The 12,004-nt window shown below is 48.8% G+C and overlaps 1 long non-coding RNA gene across 1 annotated transcript in view; it reads left to right on the top strand.

Moving 5' to 3' along the window:
* LOC116158217 (uncharacterized) overlaps positions 1-12,004 on the top strand; it is a 14,585-nt gene extending 2,581 nt beyond the window's left edge. The window contains exons 2-3 of the long non-coding RNA XR_004142414.2: positions 643-731; positions 9,434-12,004. This is a non-coding gene — a long non-coding RNA (uncharacterized LOC116158217). The remainder of the gene's footprint in view (positions 1-642; positions 732-9,433) is intronic.

Here is a 12,004-nt window from a genome sequence, read left to right as displayed (position 1 = left end):
TCCTGGAGCAGATGGGCAATTCCTGGGGAGGCAGCACTGTTGAGGGTGGGCATGCAGTGGGCACTTGGCCACAGAGAAGCAGAGCCAACCCCAGTCTTTGAGTACCTCAAGGAGGCTGTGGGGCCCATTGTCCTGGGTGTGGATCCTGCCAAGGCACGAGAATGGGGTCTGATCAGGGGTCCTGCTTTCTGGGCACAAGATTAAGGTCCAAGTTTCAGTGCCAGAATCATCAGCAGGTTTTGGGGTGACAGATCCAGGGTGTCTCATTGTTTGGAAACACAGTGTCGCAACCTTAAAAGTTGCTTTCATCAATAATTGCAATAAGCTATTTCAAAAATAATGAAGTAATACAAAATTGACTAATTCTCAGGAGCACTGAAGCACCTTTGTACCTAAATTAGCAACTCAGCTTTGCCTTTCCATAGTTATAAAAGAATTAAGAAATGTCACAACCCATCTCTCCGAGTGCAAATTAGAAGAAGGATGGGTTGGGAGGTCAGAGGCCTCTAGACCCACTTATGCCGGCTTTGGCAGGAACACAGAGAACCTGGGGCCATAACCCAGAAGCTGAGCTTAAGGGCTGCCCTGGAGGCAGGACTCGGGTAGGCAACAGGGCTGATTGTTTTCATGCTGTGTCTGCAGGTAATGGTCCAGCCCCAGGCCAGCGATGTGCTCCGCTGACAACCTGCAGAGCAACCCTCCAAGGCCATCTGCAGAAGCTGATGGAAGAGGTGGGTCTGCCCAGAAGACAAATGAAGTTCAACTGTTCTATTATCAGCATTCATTTATTCACTCATTGATTCTTGCCAGAACTGATGGGTGCCTTGAGGAACACAGAGAAGAGGGGTCCATCCTTGCCCTCAAGGGCTCAAGGCACAGTGGGGTGGGGGTGGGGGGCAGGTCCAGGCCCCCTGGGAAGAGGCAGGCAGCATAAACAGAGTGAGGGTGGGGGCCAGAGGAGGACTGACTGATTGTTTCCCATTACGAGGTTCCCAGAAAAGTTTGAGGAAGAGCATTTGACCTGGGTACCTGAAGGAAAGGTAGGGTTTCTACAAAGAGAGTGTTCAGGAAACAGCCAGGTAAAGGCTTGGGAGCATGGATTCAGTGACCATGAGGGACCAAAAAAGGTCACTCTGGGCTTTCTGGCCTTGAATTCTTGTTGAAGAAGGATTAACAAGTCATCTTCTCTGTCCTGAGCTCCACCCCAAGTGTCTATCTGCCCCTGGACAGGTGTTTCCTGAAGGTCCTGCGGGCACCTGCAGTCAATGCATCTAAAATGGAACTCATCTGCTCCCTCCAGCCCTGCACCTCCTCTGGTATTTTCTACCACTTTCCACCAAACCCACCAAACGAAGAGTCTCAGAGTCATCCTCAAATCCTCTGGCCAGCCCTGGACGTGTGCTGGGAACTTAATGATTAATGTTGGTTGAATGGATGAGTGATATATAGAGTGAGGAGGAGGGACGGGAGTTGGGCAAAAGATCCTGCTTGCCATTTGTCAGATCTGAAAGATAGTGAGGGCCGGGGCTGGCTATGCTGGCTGCCCCAGAGCCTGTGTGCCTGGAGTCATCAATTTATTCATTAATTCAACATCAATCTATGCCCCACCTCTGATGTGCCAGGGCCTGGGCCAGATCCTGAAAAGCCTGCAGGAGGGTAGGATGCAGGTTTCCAAGTGCTAAGACAGTGGCATGGCGTGAATACAGGGAGTACAAAGAAGGTGGCTGTGGTACCAACCCTTGTGTAATGGCAGGAGCTGGTGTTTAACAGGCAGGTGAGGGAGGCTCTCCTCCCAGGACCCCACTCTCTCTCCACCCTTGAAATTCACACAGTGACACATTGCTGGCCCAAGCTAAGCCCTCCCTACAGATGGGCAGTAAACCACACATCCTTCCCTCTATGGGCTCCTCCAGCTTCAAATCCCAAGAGGAGTATTGGAAGGAAATGTGGGATCTGGGCAGAACCGACTCCAGATGGAATAAAGGAGGAAAGGAGTTCTCAAGACACCTACTGGCATGGAGGCTCTAGCCTGGCCGACAGGAGACCTGGGCCTTTTTTCCTGCCTCTGCCAGTGGTGTGAGGTTACTGGCTTGGTGGAGAGCCACCTCTTAAATATTTAGGGATGTTGTGGTGGGTTGTGAAACCATTGGTAGCTTGGAATCAGTCACAGTGGGAAAATTTACATCCTGGAAATTAGCAAATTCTGTAAAGCAGGACATTTTTTTCCCTCTAAGAGAGCAAGCTGACAGCACAGCCCTGCCTGTGTTTGTCATTATTTGGAGGCAGGCAGTGCCCGTGTTAGTGTGGGGGTGTATATGGGTGTTGGGGGGCTACCGTCCTAGGAGAGACAAGATAATCCTTAGCGCTTCCATGGCACTTTTAATGCCAAACAGAGCTGTCAGTCACATTGTCTCCTGCGACTCCAACAACAGCTCTGTGAGCTAAGAAAGTCACTCTTCCCGCTTTAAAAAGAGGGAAACTGGGCTGCCTGTGGTCATGCAGTGAGTGCGATACAGAGACCAAACTTCTAACCCTGAGTCTGCCTTAGGCCCATAGCCTGGCGCTCTCACTTCCAGCCAGCCCAGAACTCTCTGAGAGCTCCTGTTGCAGAGACTGGGTCGTAGGGATAGCCTCCACTCTTGATCTTAGTCAGCGGAAGAACTAAACCCTCCTGTGGACCAAGCAGGGTCTGGACCCTGCACACATCAGCCGTGGCTTCACGGAAGCATCGTGAAGAACCTCTTAGACCTCCCTTCAGATGAGGGGACTGAGGCCAAGCAGCTCTGAAATGTGTCACTGACCCCGACTCCTATCCCATGATCCCTTATTGGCTTGATTGTTTCTGTGCTGACCACCCTGAAGAGAGAGCAGAGAGTAAGCCAGACTGAGGAGGAGATGGATGGAGCATCCCCCGCTTCCAGCCAGTGTGGTGACAGTGATTTCTGGAGCAAGGCCTTCACATTGGGCCCAGAGTCAGCCCCTTGCATACAGCCAAGGGTCCCAGAGAGTCTTTGGATGTGTCTGGCGGGGGAAGGGGGGGTGCCTTCAGGAGGGAGCTCAGCTGAAGGGCAGTGGTCAGGAAAACAGTGCCTTTATTAACTAATAGGTTGTGTTGCCAAATGTTGCCCAATTTACAAAGAACCCACAGAGACAAAGAGCTTCTGTCTCCTTGGACAACTTTTTCCTCTTCCTCTTCCTCCTCCTCACCTACCCCTTCTCATAGTCAGGACCCTCTGCCTGTCTGGACCCTCTCCTCACAGGGCCAGACCCTCCTGGGGCTGGTACCCTGCAGACCTGCTGAGCCACACTCTCCCCAGCAGTTGAAGGGACAGTGGAAAACCCTGGGTTTCCCCAGTTGACATATTTCAATTCTTCTGGCCAGGGTAGCACCCCATGTCCCTGGCTGATGTCTGGTTCCATGAGCATCTAATCATCGCATCCGTTGAGATGGAAGTGTGCAGTGGGCCAAGCCCAGGGAGAGTCTTCCAGGAAGGTGCCAGCCAAAGGCAACTTGGAGGGTGGCAGGGGCTGCCCCAGGGCCATACATGCAAATTTCTTCCCAGAAGGAATGAGGCCCCTTGCCCAGGAAAACTCCCAGGCAGGAAGCATCTGAGCCTGGGGCCTCTTTTGCTGCCCCTCTCATGGGGCTGCATTCTGTCAGGGAGGGGGCCTGCTCCGTGGCTTTCAGCCTCTGCACCTCAGCCAGCCAGAAGCCTCCACATCTGCTGCCTGTACCCCAGGGGGGAAGGTCAGATGGGCCTTCACTGAGAAGGAGCTTGAGACGGGTACTCAGAAGAGTGAGGAACCATCATTTTCCTCCATTTCCCTGGATGAGGCAGTGCTCCGCCTCCCCAGCTCCTCTGGGCCGCGAGTGCCCAGCCTCCTGACCGCTGCTCCAGGCAGACTTCCCTTCCTCATCCCTGCAATCATTTCTTTGCTGGACAGCCTGGCAGGGTTCAAACCACAGAAGGTGGGCTTGGAAACCTAGGTTTGAACCTGCTCCACCCTAAATGGCCACCTGGACCTGATCCAGTCTCTCAATCTAAGCCTCAGTTTCCCCATGTGTAAAAAAGGGATGCAAATAATACCCATCTCATGAAGTGGGTGCAGTTCAAACCTGATGTTTGAGATGCTTACACAGGCTCAGTACAGGTGACCTACTGTCCGTATTTACAGATTCTCATGAGCCCCCGCCCTGTGGGGCTCAGCTGGGCACAGGGATACAAGGGAGCAGAAAGTGGCCACCTGGTCCAGCAGGAGGGGCTGCCCAGAGCCACAAAAGCAGCAAACAGGTCTGCTGACAGAGGTGTCCCAGGGAGCTTTGACAGCAAAGGGAACAGCCCATCTGGGGTGGAGACAAAGGCAGTGATTTTCCCCACATACCCCTCCTTATAATCGAGCCCGTGGCTGTCCGCAGCCACCCACATTTTCTAGTGTTCAGTCTTAAACTGTCCTGCTCTCTGGCCCCTTCTCCAGCTCTCTGTCTCTAATCTCTGCTTCCTCCCCTTTCTGTCTCACTTTTTGTCTCTCTCTCCTTGGTTTCTTTCTTCATCACTAGGTTTGTCTCTCCCTTCCTCCTTCTTAAACACAGGCGTCTAACACCTGTGTCCTTGTCCTGGCCGCGCCTCCACTGGGAGCCTGCTCTGAGCCTGGCCCAGCTTCCCTCTACCACAGTCATTGTGATTACTGACCCATCATCCCTTACACTGAGCTCCGGCGGGGACGGTCTATGGCTGACGCATCTCTGGCCCAGGGAGAGCCTGACTGAGGGCTTGTTAAGTGGGTGAGTGTGGAGAAAGCTGGGATGAGAAGCCAAGAACAGCCCCTTCCTAGATCCTTTGGTTAAAATTCTAATTGATGGCACCTTTCTCATCCTCTGGAAGGTAGGAAGAAGCCCCAGCACAGGGCTGGAGGGGGGAGGTGCAAGGTGGCTGCACCCATTTTTCCTTCTCCCTACTCTGTGCCCTGCAGAGACCTCCCAGCAGGTGGGACATTCTGGTGCTACCCCTGACCTTGGGGAAGAGCAGGAGCATCAGAGCACAAGGCCTCACCTAATGGAACCAAGGAAGAGGAGCCCCGTATAAAAGCACAGGAGAGTTGAGAGGTGCCCCGACCCTGCCCTGTGCAGCATCTGCCTGCCTGGTGTCCTGAGGAGGTCGGTATGAGGGCAGCAGCGAGGGAGTTGATGGGAAGGGCTGGAGAAGAGATTCCTCCATCACCCCTAGCACCCATCACTCTCCTATAGGGAAGCTAGGACCCATTTCCACTGAAAAGCCTCTTTCCTGCTGCACAGCCCACATCCACTTCCAAAGACAAGGAGAGGGTGGCAGGAGAGCACCAGGGAAATGCCAGTGATGAGCTGGGAGAACCATGGAGGCAGGGTTCCAGATCCCCCAAACTCTCATGTGCTCCCCTTTTAAGGCCAGCCATGCTCTCAATTTAGTGGATTAGTTTGCAGTCAGAGGCTTGTTGGAATCTCCAGAGGGGCACTCGGCACCCCTCTGTAGCACCTGCCAGGTCGGGCTCTTCTGCAGGGACACACTCCCTCCTTTCCCTTTCCTTCCCTTCCCTCTGCCTCCCAGCTCTAGATTCTGCCCTCCTCCATCCTCCCTCTACTAGTGTTTGGCTGACACTAGAAGTAAAACTAGCACAAACTCGGGTCCCTTCAGGACCCTTTAGGAGCCCCTGAGCTGCAGCATTTATCCCACAAGTGTGTCTTATCACAGAAATGACACTCGCCCACGGTCGCTCAGCAGGCACTGGCCCAGGAATCCCTCCAGGGCATCCTGTCCACTCATCCTTAACCTCCTGTGTGTTCACATTGAGCGTGAGAGGAGGGGCCGGGGCGAGGGGGGCAAGATGCCTCCTTTTCTTGATCCACTGAGCAGATGTTGCTTCTGAGCAAAATCCTCCTCCAGTGAGTGTTAGTTTCCAGGAAAATCCATTTGGGAAAAGACTCTTAAAGTTCAGCCACCTGATTGGCCATCTTGAAAAGACAGCTGAACCCCTGGAGCTGTGGTGTTTGTGGGAGACTAGGAGGAAGCTGAGAGGGAGGGGGCTGGACTCTGAACCAATAGTGGTGTTGCCCAATGTTGCCCCATTTGTAAAGGAAACTCGGCAATCAAAGAGCTTCTCTCTGCTTGTCCTTCCCGCCCCTTCTCCAGGTCCTCCTCCCTCTCTGGAGTCCTACCCTTCCTTCTGGTCTCTCTTCACTCCAGTCTGACAGGGCTGGGCCCAGGTTCTCAGTCTCTTCAGGTCAATACTTTTGTGTCTTTCTGATACCCCTTCTCCTTCACTCATTATGTGCCATCTGGGGCCCAAATGCACCCAGTCTTCCTTCATCCTGCCCCTTGTGCCCACACGTTCCTTTCCACTCTATGGAAATATTATAGATAAATCAAAATGGAATTCTACAAAATGTTTAAGTAACCCACAAGGCAGGAGGTAAGGAAATAGTGAAAATATAAAACTAGAGAAAACAAACAAACAAAAAATAAAACTACAGACTTAACCCTAACATATCAATAATTATATCAAATATAGTCTAACTATTCCAATTAAAAGACTGGGATTAGCAGAGTGGTTTGAAAAAAAAAACAAAAAACAGCCTTTGCCTGTCTACAGGAGACTCACTAAAATATATAATTATATAGCTAGATTGAAAGTAAAAGGATAGAAAAATATATACTATGTAAACATTAATAAAGAGAAAGTAGAGGTGGCTGTATTAATATCAGATAAAGTCAAATTCAGAGCAATTTAGGGACAGTGAGAAACATTACATAATAATAAGAGTCAATACATCAAGAGATCATAACAATCCTAAATGTGCATACACCAAAGAGCAGAGCTGACAGAACTGAAAGGAGAAATAGATAAATCCACAGCTATGGCTGGAGGTTTCAAACCCCTCTCTCAACAACTGATAAAACAGCAATGAAAGGAGACAGCAAATCAGCAAGTGTGAAGAAGAAGACAACAACATCATCAACCAAGATCTGATCACCATGTATAGGACACTGCCCAAAGCAGCAGGATTCACCATCTCCTCAGGTTCCCACAGAACATTTACTAAGATAGACCATGCCCTAGGACATAAAACAAACCTCAACAAATTTAGAAGAATTTAAATCATGCAAAAATGTGTTTGATCACAATTAAATCAAACTAGAAATCAGTAACAAAGAGATAGGAACATCTCCAAACACTTAGAAATTAAGTTTCATTTCACACTTCTAAATAACCAATGGGTAAAAGAGACAGAAATGGGGAGCTGGAGTTCCTCCCAGAAGACAAGAAAGCCATGACTTTGAATAAGAACCCAGGTAGTTTTAAAGCAAGTGTCTGAGCCAACATATTTGAGAAACACAGGCATGAGTATTCAGTTATTGGAGACAGAGAAAGAGAGAGAGAGAATGAGAATCCATTATTTTCTGGGGAAGCCCCCTATGAGATGAGATTACTTTCTTCTTCTGGCTCTCTCCTTCCGCACGTCTTTCCTCTCCCCTCCGCTGCTGTCCTACAAGGGGCCACCTTTGAACCACATGGCTCTTTTGATCTGACTACAGCCAACTGTCCTAAATTATGGATCACTACTCAAGCTGGCCAAGTCATCTTTTTTTGACTTTTTAAAAATGACTCTCATACAGAAAAGTGTAAAAACGTATATGTACAGTTCAATAAATTATCCCCAAAAGAACACTGAAGTAACTACCATTCAGGTCTAAGAAGGAAACATTGCCAATGTTCCCCTTATCCCTCCACTCAAACCAACACCCTCTCTCTGTCCCCAAGGTTAACTACTATCCTAATTTTTAACACTATAGTTTCGCCTCTGTTTGAACTTTATGTAAATTGAATCATATAGTACCTATTCTTTTGTATCTGATTTCTTTCATTCAACATTATGTTCGTGAGAGCATCCATTTTTTTCATTTTCTGATTTTTATTTCATTTCCTAATAATTGCTAGTATTACAAATATAATCTGTTTTGGTATATTATCCTCATATCTGGCAACCTCATTAAATTCACTTATTAATTCTAAGGCCCCACCTGGCAGCCTCAGTGTCTCATCTTGGCACTTTCTAATCTGTCTCCCAGATGGCTGCCTCCCAACTCTCAGGTCCTACCTCTGCTCCACAACATCTTCTCTCTCCAACCCCTTAAGTTCTCTGGGCTACAAGGGAAGCTTTCCCAGAGCCTATGTGGCCACTTGGTCATTTCCCCTGAAGCTGAAGGTCACTATGTTGGTGACTAAAGACAGGTGACGTGCTTTGCCCATCAGCAGGCAATGGCAGGGGCCATGGAGAGTGCCAGGGTCTGAGAGGTGAGTCCAGGCCCACCTGGTCACCGAGGAAGGTGCACCTTGATGAGGAAGCATCAGCAGAATGCAACATGGATGCCAGAGGGTCAAGATGAGGATTTAAAGACACAAGATGACTCGTAGAATGAGGAACTGGTAACAAAGCCTGGGAACCTCGTAGTCGAAGCAGAACCTAATGGCTATTTGGAAATGGAGGAAAGACTCAGAGAAGTGAGCGATTTCCAGGATATTTGGAAATATTCTGGCTTGAGGTTGCTCCTATGAAGTAACTTGACCAAAAAAAATCAGACACCCTCAGAGCTGAATGTTTTCTTTGATGCTATTTTATAACTGGGGTTTCTGAGCCCAGAGAGGGTGCATGACCTGCCCAGACCTGCCCTGGTAGGGCTGGATAAAATCTGGCTTCCTGACTCCTTGCACTGGAGGAGGAGAGGGGTTCCCTTCCATTGAAAACATCTTCACTGAGCATTTACTCTGGTCCAGGCACTTGATTGTCAAGTGCTTGGGTCACCACTGTGAACCACACCTGGTCCCTGCCCCCAAGGACAACAGATAAGTGAGCAGGCAGTTACCACCACAGGAGAGATGAGAATGCTCAGGAAAAGGCATGGAAGACCATGCCTGTGCCCAGTGACCTCTAAGTGGGAGAGGGAGTCTGCCTCCCACCAGTGACAGCTCTGGAAGAGGCAGGGGAAGCCCCCACACTCCCCCAACCTGCCGTGTACCAGCAACCTCCACAAGATGGGCTTGGCCGGAACCAAGTGACTGAGGGAGAGAGTATAGGAACCAGGAATTGTGGGGCCTTGTGGGTAACTGGAGGAACTACCACTTTTACTATGGGGGTAGGTAGGAGAAGGCTAAAAATTGACAGAGAGCAGGACAAGGCAGGAACAGAGAGGCAATTGTGGAGGCTCAGCAATGATCAGGGAAAGAGGAGACAGCTTAGTCTGGGGGTCAGCAGTGGGGAGATGGCAAGATGGGTTGAATTCAAGACATGTTTTATAGTTTATTTGGTTTTTATTTTCTATTGAAGTATAGTCCGTTTACAGTGTGTCAATTTCAAATGTGTTTGAAACGTGGACACCATGGTGTTTGCTTACATTACCAGAGGATATGGGACTGAAGGTCAAGAGTGGAAGATGACTGGCCTGAGAAGGTAAAGGATGGACTCGCATTAACTGAGAAGGGGAAGACTGGATGAAACAGATTGGGAAGACGTAGACCAGAATTTCCATTCTGGACACCATCAGATCAACAGGTCCCTGGACGTCCAGATGGATTGTGAGAGAGGAAGCTCCCTGACTTACCACCACCCAGAGAGCACTGGTACTATAGGATTCAAAGGCAGAGGCCTGGAACTTTATTTAAAATTATTCTGGGGACCATGGATTCACTTTCTTCCCAGGATAATGCTGATGCCTAGTTACATAAAACACTGTGTCCAACTCCAGGGGTTCATGAAACACTCTGTGTTGTGTCTATGGATCGTTCTAACATTTGGGGAGTCTGTAACAACTTTCCTAACGGCCCCTTCCAGCCCTACTCTGACCTTTCTGCCCCTACCCCAACCTGTGCCTGCGGCAGTGGAGGGAAGACTAGCTCCCATTCAAGCCTTCGGCTCATCTGCGCTGTTCTGTGCATGTCGGTTCCTTCTTTGCACAGGGACTCAGGAGGGGGCTGAAGCTATTCTCTGTATGATCCACACCTGGTGCAGAGCCTGCCTTCACGAGTTTCACAACTGAAACATCTTTGTGATTGATTGTTGACCACATAATGGCCTCTCGGTGAGCAAAAGAAGGAAACGTCTACTTGGGCAGCAGGGAGAACAATGGGTACATTAACGAGCCTCAGAAAGGTTTGTGTGCATTTGGGAACAATGTTTATTCATAATTTTATAAGCCACTGTGTTGCCCACAGATTTCAGTGCATCATTTATTGAGATTAGATCTGAGCAATGATATATAAGATGTGAGAATTAGACCCGTGAGAAGGACAGCAGGGCTTCCTTGTACTAGGCTTCTGCCCCAAGGACAGCCTAGTTCAGGCCTCCTTCCAGGCCTGGGGCTGAGGCATAAAGGTCAGGAGCCATGGACAGTAGGAACTCCGCTGCCAGTGGAGGTGCCTCCAGCTCTCTGCCCTTTGCCACTGCTTACAGGAAGATGCTCCAGCCATACTCCTTGCCCCACAGGGCTCACGGGCTGTCCCTGCCCTGATGCCTGGTGCCTCCTTTCCCCACTCAAGTTCTCACGGCTATCAGAGTGCAGCCCCCTCCAAGAAGCCAAGTCGCTGCACCTACGTGACCTCTTCCTTCCTGCTGCCCAGGGCCCCGCCCAGATCATGCTTCAGCAAATGGCCCTACAGAAGTAGAGTTTTCTTAGGGACTCTTTTGCAGATAATTATCAACCAGCCTGTGTCAGCTAGTTTGCTCAGCCATGGCCTTAGATTCTAGGAAAATGCTAGTCCTGAAATAGGATTACAAAGCACAGCAGAATTTTGTTTAAAACCTCACCAACAGATATGTAAATGGGTACAACCACTTTGGAGGAGTATTTGGCAGTATCGGCTAAAGCAGAATGTGCCCTATGACCAGGGCTGAGCTGCTCAGTGCTTAATAACTGGCTCTGGGAGTGTGGTTCCAGCATGACTACTGTTTGATACATTTGTTTATGTTAAAGAGCAAGATGAAAGGAATGACTAGACACATGTCAGAACTTCACTCATTTGTCAATGATGTGAGCAACTTCTTCCCTGAATTCAATACATCACCATTTTCCAATACTGGAGAAATATTTTCTCAATCTCTTGTGCTATTTACAATGTTATAGAGATGACAGATTTATAAGTTTCATCTGCATTATTAACATTTTCTCTATCACTTTCTTGAGTTTAATGCTAGACAGTCAATAAAAGAATAATCTGTTAAGCCCTGATTTGTAACATTTGCCAGTTTCCATGGTGACTGCTTTCATGTTACCAATGTGGATGGGTATCACTGAATATGGAGATGGGAAGAGATGAGTAATATCACATTATATGGTGTTCCTGCCAGACAGGTATAATAGACATAAATAACATCAAGAACAACAAGAATTCGAGGGAAGGAAGGTCAGAGTAGGGAAGAATTTTGCAAACTCCTGACAATCTAACAGCTGGCCTTCATGACCCCAGATAAGCCAGCTCCAACACAGCACTGCCTAGGTGGATGCCTGACAGAAATGTGTGCACCAAAAACACAAAGAGGAATGTTCACAGGAACGTTACCCCAAACATCCAAAATGTCTCTTAGTGGTAGATGGGATAAATACCATAAGCTAAGCACTGAGAATTGCTGCTACCCACTATAACGTGACTGAATCTCACAAATACAATGCTGAGTGAGAGTCTGGATGCTAGGCTGCACCTGCCACCCGACTGCTTTTATATAAAGCTCAGGGACAAGTCCAATGGGCTTATGACACCACAAGATAGCAGAGTGGAAACTTTGAGGAGGAGGGGCGGGAGAGTGACTGATGGAGCAGGAGTGGGGCTTCCAGGTGCAAGTAATGTGGAGGATTTTTTTCTTGACTTGGGGGCCGATTATGTGAGGGTGTTCATCTTGTGATAACTCACCTAACTATACATATATTCACTGTATCCTTTTCTACATATATATTATGCATCAATAAAAAGTTTGGTTTAA

This window comes from Camelus dromedarius, chromosome 17 (assembly GCF_036321535.1).
Source record: "Camelus dromedarius isolate mCamDro1 chromosome 17, mCamDro1.pat, whole genome shotgun sequence".
Classification (NCBI taxonomy): domain Eukaryota; kingdom Metazoa; phylum Chordata; class Mammalia; order Artiodactyla; family Camelidae; genus Camelus; species Camelus dromedarius.
The sequence above is the reverse complement of the archived record's forward strand: the minus strand, read 5'-3'. Positions and strand labels throughout refer to the sequence as shown.